An 8,946-nucleotide genomic window follows, 5' to 3' on the forward strand; every position below is an offset into this window, starting at 1 on the left:
TTCAAGTCACACACTCTTCTCATGTAGTCAAGCACCTGCAGGTCCAAAACAAGAAGTTATCTAGCAGAAATACAAGTTTCAGGGTCTAACAATTTTTTTTTATAAGCCACTCATTGCATTTATAACACCACATCCAAAATAGCCAGTTTTATAGATTTAAGGCGTTGAATAGGATTAGATACCCACTCAAATAATGAAGAGTGAAAGCCCTGCAATCTCGCTGTAAACCAATTCCAAGACCTGATTTGCACCAATTCAAACACTCTTTCCACCTCCAAATCAGTTCCCCTAAAAATTAAATTATCCATAGCGACCACATAACTGCACACCTGACCCCTTTCCAGACACCATTCTATTTCAAATTGAGGCCTTGAATTTCATGTTGTAGCAGATGGAAATTACCACTGCTTGGAAGAACTGTGGATAAACCAACCCAATTATAACACCACATCTAAATCCCCATTGCTCGAGGACAAGCAAAAAACAATTTGATTAGAAACAATTTTACCTTACTTGCAAAAAAATTGCAGTGTGAAAAGGAAAGATCTGCATCATTTGCATGGAAAGCAATCTCCTATGACACCTTATTAAGATCAATGCCCTGCAATCCATTGAACAAAACAAGAATGAAACATGTAATGTAATCATCATATATAAATCTACCAGATAACAAACAAAGTACTAAGTTGATTTTCTTACAGGTAAATCATTTCCAGAGTTGGCAATTACAAGATTTGAAGTGCTAACACCCATGAGACCTCCTTCTTCATCCTTTAACTGGTAACTAATATAACAGTGTTAGGAGAGAACTTGGTCACCATAGCAAAAATTTGCCAAACCTAACTCTCCTTACCGTTGATATGATTTCAAGTAGCTCAGGGTAAGTCACATCATTGATGGAGGGTAAGTCATTAGCAGTAAGTACAACCTACATTCATAAGAACAAGACATCCATAAGAAAAGCACATGAAAATAACCTTCAATTTCACAGAACTTTAAAATTGGCAAATACTATCACAAAACATGCAGTTCTTCTAAATTCCTTAAAATGCAAAATAAATTCTAAGTAATACAACACATTTGTCCATACCTGAACCACACAGCGAAGAAGCTCCCTTGCAAATGGCAAAATACCCAAAATGATATCGGCGCCTGAGTTATCAACAAATATGATAACATGTCATGATAAACAAATTAATCAGGACGATACTCCATCACAAGATATGCCAGAAAACATCAAATGCATCATAATATTGTATGTTTCTATAGCAATGGAAACATCAAATGCATCATAATAAAACCAATGTCCTTAGCAGATCATAAACACAACACAGTACACAGTACACACACATAATTTCAACAGAGAGAGAATTGATTCGAACTGATTCAGATCTAATTATCCATTAAGCTATTCAAACCTAAACCGTTTTCAATCGATGATTATACCGGAGAGGAGAGAAATCTCCAAATCAACTAATGAAAACCTAATTTAGAAATCTGACTCGGTTAATTAAGAAAAAATCGGTACCGGAGAATGCAGCATGCGACGGAGTAGAGGTTGTTGAGTCTCTGAGGGATGCATCCATGAAAAAATCGCAGAGAGAACTGCGAATGAAGAAGAAGCGGTTAGTCAGCTTTTGAAACTCGTTTGCCTTTCTCTTTAGCACAGTTAAATAGCAAAGAAAAGCAAAGTAGGTCATACCGACGGCGGAGGAGGTTGTTGCTACGGCGGCGTGCGGTGGTTGTGGCCACAGAAATGGAAGCGAACGGTGAAATCGGGTAAGGTTGAAATCGGTGGAAAACGAGATCAAATCGGTGGAAAGCGAGAAAAAATCGGTGGAAATCGCTTGCAATCGTGAGCTTCCATGGTTGAACGAGTTCTTGTGTGAGAGTGAGACTGAGAACGAGTTCTGTTCCGTGTGAGTGAGAGTGAAATCAGAGTTAATCAATGAAAATTTTGCGGGGGTTATTAAAACCCCCCTTAACTAATAAAAACTGATGACATTTGCGGGCGTTATTGAAACCCCCGCTAAATAACCCCCACTAAATAACGTTTTTTTTTGTAGTGTCAGTCTATATATCAGTTTATGAATAAGGCAATTTGTGATTATTATATATAGCCTCATCTTTATGAATGAAGAACTTAAATTGATATGTTTTATAAGAAAGTAGTCGGTTTTTTACTGTATATGGCCAACTCGTGATGATCATGAAGATATATCTAGCACATATATATATTCATCCATCCACTAATTTTCTATCTTATTTTCAAAGCTTGCAGATCCAATTGATTGAACCCATTAACGTATATGATATGAGAAGAAAAACCAGAAAAGGGAAAGAGTATAAATAATTCAGATCTTGAACGTAAACACTTGATGCTTTGGTTACTTTGGCTTTTTTTTGGTTTTCCAAACACCTGCATAAATACTTGAGTCAAGAAATACATACAACGCAACCATATTTTAAAATTGGTATCAATTTTTTTGGTCTACATAATCAGCATTGGTTGAGTCTACATTTATTTGATTTGCTGACTAAAAATTGCTGTAATTTCCTAATAAGTTTGAACAATATTTGATTGATTTTGCTGCTCTTATTTTTCTGCATTTAAGGTTTTATCACCGTAGCTATTTTCGTTATCATTAAAAATGATTTCCACAATTTATGCCAATGGCAGCTGGATGTGTTTAATATATTCTTCCTCCACGTAAAATCAAAGCAAAAACGGTGGCATTTTGAACTTTTTATGCTCATCATCACACAAGTCTATATATTCAATTTCAATCTAACTAGTGTTTTATACCCATGCGTTGCACGACGAAGTTTGTTCTTATGTTTAATTCTCATTTTTTTTTTTTAAGTATCAAGTTTGTTCTTATATATTTTTACGATTTCTTTTAACATTGATCTTTACACTTGAATTGAGATATTGCTGAATATTAAGATTGTGAATGTTTTTTTTTTTAGAAAAATGAAATTCTTTGAATATTAATTGGATTTGAACGGTCTGTGGTACCTGCTTATTGAACTCCTTACTCCTGTGCTCTTTGAAGAGGTTCACCCGTGCAGGGCACGGGCACGAATACTAATAAATTTCGATTTTTTGGTAATGAAAAAAATAATCTACTAAAAAATTTCGATTGTGAATGTTATAAAGCATTAATTTGCTACTTTTGTCTTTCTTTTTCTTGTCATCATACTCATGTGTGATCTCATGTGCCTCTCCTTGAAGTGGGGCTCTTAGTCTTAACTCTTCATTTCAAAGTAACCCTCGTTTCAAAGTACAATGTCGTATTAGTAAATTACTCATTTTATCAACGGCGCCTAAAAGTTTGTATTTTTTCTAAAATGAAAAAAAGTTAGTACTTTATAGTTACTTCATGGATGCTACTAATTTTATTTTCACCACTGCTATCAGGATTTCTATAAATTCCCAGTTTGGTAATGGGCTGTTCAAAGTTGTACTAATACTTGCCAAATGACACATTTTAATTGACTTAGTGTAATAGTAAAAGAATATAATGAACTTGCTCAGGGTGGGGGAGAATGATTACAATGAATCAAGCAACACAGTCAAAAAGGTGAATCCGTAAAATGTCCTTGTTCTGCGGCAATGAACTGCCCGAACTACATCTAATGAATATGTCTCTACTTCAATTCTAAGATGGGATTCCTTTAATTGCTAATGACTGTGTACAAAAGTACCTTCATATCGATAGTGTTCTCTAGTCTGTAAAGGCACATTCACATTTATTTTAACTCTCAAAATTATGTACAATCACGAATACACATAACCCTTCGTGTTTCTCTGCATTCCCATGGAAATAATTTGTTTGCTCTTAAACTCAACCATTATCTTTTTCTCATCCTCTATCAAACATGACATACCTTGTTTTGCTTTCTCCACAAAACTTGTCAGTGAGAGCCTACTTTTTCTTAGGCTGAGTTTGGAAGAGCTTATTTGAGCTTATCTCATAGAATGGATACTTATTCAAGTGTTTTTTTCTCTTCCTCCATCAGACATGACATTTGCTTTTGCTTTCTCCACAAAACTTTTTAGGGAGAGCCTATAAAATTTAGACGCAACCACCACAAAAATGAGCCTATTCAACCTCAGTGGGAGAAATTACAATCTAATGCTTTGTTTGGATGTAGAGGTGAAAATGAGAGGAAGGAATATAAGTGGAAAGAATATAAGAGGAAGAAATATAAAGAGAAAATGAGATGATTTTGAAGTTGTTTGGATTGAGGAAAAAAGAATGGAGAATGAAAGGAAAAGTGAAAGTAATAAAAGTAAGTGTAATGCATAATTACTATCATATCCTTTTATATAAATCTTTATTAAGTTATTAGTACATGTTATTATATTTTATCTCACAAATTATTATTATATTAATGTAAAATAAAATGTGAATTAAGATATAAATAAATATAAATATATTTTTCTTAAAAAATAAAATAAATATAAATAGAAACGAATAGTTGCATTTGTTTAAAAAATAAAACATTACATATTGATATAACATTTCTTATTCAATATAAATATAACGTGGGGTTTTCATTAACTTTTTTCTTTGAAACTTGATTAGTTAATTAACTTCAAAAATTAAGAAACTGCAGTGGTTGAAATATTTTCAATGTATTGAGAAGGTGAAGTGAAGTATAGTAGTCAAAATAACATAGTTTTTTTTTTTAAGCAACAAGGGTACCGTTGTCTTTGACAAGTAGGTGAACTAGTCTTTCACAGAAAACGAGGCAATTTCAGCGTCGTTCCTTGTTTTCCTTGCAATTACAGACGGAAAACTGAAATGGTACTGTACTCCCCCCAATTTCCTTGCCCACCCATTTTCCACTCTTATCCAAACACATACAAAAGTTGTTTTCCACTCATAATCCATCCTACCTACTTCCTTCCTCACAAAATACACTGAAACAAACACAGTGTAAATCTCACAAAAACTTTTGAAATTAAAACCTTACACATAAGGGGTGGAACCTTTCACTAACCAATTTCAAACCCAAAATTCTACATCCATGAATTACCAATACTTCTATGGATTCATACAAAACAAAACTAAAAAAAACTAAAACGAAAGACCAGTGTTGCTTCAAATACTCCCATTCCCACTATCTAACAACCTCTTCGAAGGTGTTAAGCAATTGCAATCCAATTCATTTACAACACCGGCAAATTCTTCAGCAAGTAATTCTTTCCATGAAATTCTTAATTAGCAAGCTCCCAACTCCAAATCAATTCTCTTAAACCCCTGTTCTCTGATGCATGGGTACGGCCAAATTGGCCGCGTACCCGTACCGGGTACGTACCCGGTACGCATACGCGTCGGGTACGCATACGGTACGTACCCGGTACGTACCCGTTACCAAAAAAAAAAGGGGGGGGGGGTTACGGGCCAAAACGACGTCGTTTTGGCCTTTAAAAAAAAAAAAAAGAGAAGCAGAACCCTAAATCGCGTGAAAAGAAGGAAGAAAAGAGAAGCAGCCACGGCTTTAGTAAATAAAGAAACCCTAAACTGGATTGCTTGTTGCTTGATTTCTCCCTTCAGTCTTCACGGCTTCCTACTCGAATCAATTGCTCCCTTTCTCTTTCTCTTTCTCTCTGAGGTAAACTTTCTTTGACTATGTCCTCTGGCTCTGTTGATCAATTGTGACTCTGAGTGTTTGAGTGAAGAGGGTTGTGTAATACTGTGAGGGCAATGGGTAATCACCTGAGTGAAGAGGGTTGAGGGACGCTGTGGGTGAGGGGGTGAGGCGGTGCCCGGTGGGTGAGTCATGAGTGAGTGAGTGAGTGAGTGAGTGAAGAGTGGGTGAGGCGGTGGGTGAGTGAAGACTGAATTTGAGTGTGTGATGTGTGGCTGTGAGTTTGAGGGCGTGAGGTGAGTGAGTGAGTGAAGGCTTGAAAGAGGAAAAAGTGAGAGAGACAGAACCCTGAAGGATGAGTGTGTGAGTGAAAAAGTGGGTATGGCATATGTGGCATTAAGATGAGGTTGCCCACTTGCCCTGTATTCAATTTGGTAGCAAACAGCCAAAATTGACTTCAAATCTGAAGAAATAATTAAGATAGGATACACATGTATCTAACGTACCCGTAGTCCTGTTTTTTCAAAAATCGCGTACCGCGTACCCAATACCGTACCCGTACCGGGTACCGTACCCGTACCCGTGCAACACAGCCCCTGTTCCAATGCCAAAACCCTTGTTCCACTGTGAGCATCAATCTGTCCTCTATTTCTCCAATAAAAACATAACAATGCAACCTTAAAAATCTATTGCTGCACAACCTTTAAATAAAACTAAAAACATTTAAGACACTAAAATTAAAAGAAGGATAAATGAAATGGCAAGCATGAAGAAAAAAACAGGAATTGAGCTATCAGCCGCAAGATCTCCAGAAAAACAAATATTCAAATTTCTAGTATGTGATGATAAAAATTCTATGCATAATTTGCACCAAGATATAGCAAAATAAGTTCACCTTTTCTATGTACAACAATATGCTTGTTCCTAAAAGACAACTCCATCTGATTAGTTTCAGCATGGTTTCAATTCTAAAAACAAAACATAAACGTACATGGATGAAAGGTTAGGATGTTTTTGTGCTTCTTCTTCTGGAAGCCATATAATATAGTGGTGTCAACATGCTGCACTAATTAAATATGGCAAATCCGATTAGATAGGAATCTGGGTCGGGCACAGTGGGAAGAAGGTGAATTGTAGGATGGTTAGCGGCGCGATTGAAAGAGGAGGAGAAAGAGCTTAGGTTTAGCACGTGTAAAATATCAGGAGAAATAAGGTAAGGAGAATTCAGGGCACATGTGGCAAGTAGGGGCAAGGAGGAAGAGCCTAGGTTTGACACGTGTCAAAAATCAAGTGAGAATTAATCTGGGAGCGACACGTCATTAACTTGGCTTGTGGGAACGACACGTCATCAAATCAGCCTTAGAGAAGTTCTTCTTTTCTAATATATATTGATATTGATTATATGAAACTAGCTTAATTTGTTTCCTTAATTGCTAGGATCGATCCTTGCTTTAGTGCAACAACCTCAATCCCTAGCAATCAAATTAATTGAAAGGATTAATTCGTGATTTCCTTTTCCGTTTCCAAATCTCAAATTAATTGAAAGGATCGATCCTTGCTTTAGTGCTCTTCTATAAAGGCTTATTAGCACTTTTGGTCCCCCAGGTTTCTCAATGTGCAAACGAGGTTCCTAAACTTTAAAAATAGCATTTCACTATCCCGACGTTAGGCTCCGTCAACACGTTTGGTCCCCGGACGATTTTCCGTCAAAAAACTAACAGTTTTAGCAAAAACAAGAGCACATGATGACATATTTTATACCATTAATATGTTGAGAAAGTCCAGCTCCTCTAGATGCTCTATAAACTTTGGACAGTTCCTGCTCAATATCTCCCTTTCCATTTTACCAAAAATGATAATTAGTTAATTACTATATCAGAACATTCTATTAAGCAACACACCTCATTAGGCCTTAAATCTTCATACACCTCATGAAGTCTTAAGTTTTAATAGTTTAAGAAAATCACTGAATATATTAATGGGTCAGACAAACCTTAGAGATTTGTATTATCAATCAAGTAGTCAAGGAAGTAACAATGGACTACAAATCTAGCACAGATTTGTATTATACTACTAAAAGAGAAATACTAAAATAGTTATATAGCTTTAAGATTAAAAGGATGGTTAAAAGGTTGAATGGCTAAAATCACTCCTAAATTTGAAAATCAATTAGAACTTTCTTAGCCCACATCATCAACCAAGCTTTTTTTTAAGTTTAAGTACTGTTTTCATTCAACAACAGCAGAAGCTGCTAAAGTTACATCATTTGAGATTAGAGTAGAGGTTCCCGAAGGATCTTCCTATATCCAACAATGCTGATGGAAAGTAAAAGCTAAATCTGACAAGAAATCAGCAACTACATTGCATGTTCTTTTGACATGTGAGACAATACATAAACTAAAACTAGAAGAGAAGATTTTGCATTCTCTAACTACATCTTCTAGGTAGGAGACTCTCGGGGTGTTGTTCTCCCATTGTTGCACAAAAAGAATGGAGTCAGTTTCCAGTAGGATATGATCGAAGCCCAAATCTTTCGCCCATTTCAGAGCCCATTTTACCCCAGCAGCTTCAGCCAGACTCGGGTCTTCTATTTCTTCGATTTTCCATGTTGCAGCAACCAATGTTTCACCCTTGTAGTTTCTGATTATGGCCCCTAAACCTGTTCCAACATTCCTTTGAATTGCAACATCCACGTTAATTTTGCAGCAGTCCTTTGGGGTAGCTTCCACTTGGTGATGATCGTGCTAGCAGGGGAGGAATCAACAGGGGTTACATGTCTAGCCATTATGTTGTGGGCCTTTGCTAAAGTCCTCTCTATGTCCCATAGTTGTCCTTCAAAAGTCCAAGCGTTTCTTCTGCACCAGATTGCCTATATCAGATTGAAAATATCAGCCATAGTGTCCTCACTTGGGTGTTCCAGGATGCGTTCCAGCCAAGAAAGGAAATTATCAGGAAGGTCATCTGGGATGTTTATGTTCAGATGTGATGCAAACCAGACCCTTCGAACAGCACTGCATTTTAGGAGAGCATGGGTAGTAGTTTCATCTTCTTCTCCACAACAGGGGCAGACAGGTTCAACGTTTAAACCTCTTCTTTTCAAATTCATCTTTACTGGAAGGACCTCCTTGCAAGCTCTCCATATAAGTTCATTGCATCTTAGTAGAGCTTCGATGGCCCAGATTTTCTGCCATAGATTGGACCCATTTGAGAGGGATGGACCAGAAGCTTGAAGCATTGAGGCTTGATTTCTAATGAGCTTGTAACCTGATCTCACACTATATAGGCCATTTCTATTATCTTTCCACATTAGCAAATCCTTTCCCTGTCTGGAAGTGAGAGGGATCT

At 36.6% G+C, this 8,946-nt stretch overlaps 1 long non-coding RNA gene across 1 annotated transcript; it reads right to left on the bottom strand.

Annotated features, from left to right (window-relative positions):
* Nucleotides 1–573: 573 nt before the first annotated feature.
* Nucleotides 574–1,142, bottom strand: LOC130738858 (uncharacterized). Its single transcript, XR_009019623.1, has 4 exons — nt 1,091–1,142; nt 854–928; nt 700–784; nt 574–601 (listed from the first exon to the last, which is right to left on the bottom strand). It is a non-coding gene; the product is annotated as an uncharacterized LOC130738858 (long non-coding RNA).
* Between the last annotated feature and the right edge of the window lie 7,804 nt (nt 1,143–8,946).

Source organism: Lotus japonicus, chromosome 2 (genome assembly GCF_012489685.1).
Source record: "Lotus japonicus ecotype B-129 chromosome 2, LjGifu_v1.2".
Taxonomy (NCBI): domain Eukaryota; kingdom Viridiplantae; phylum Streptophyta; class Magnoliopsida; order Fabales; family Fabaceae; genus Lotus; species Lotus japonicus.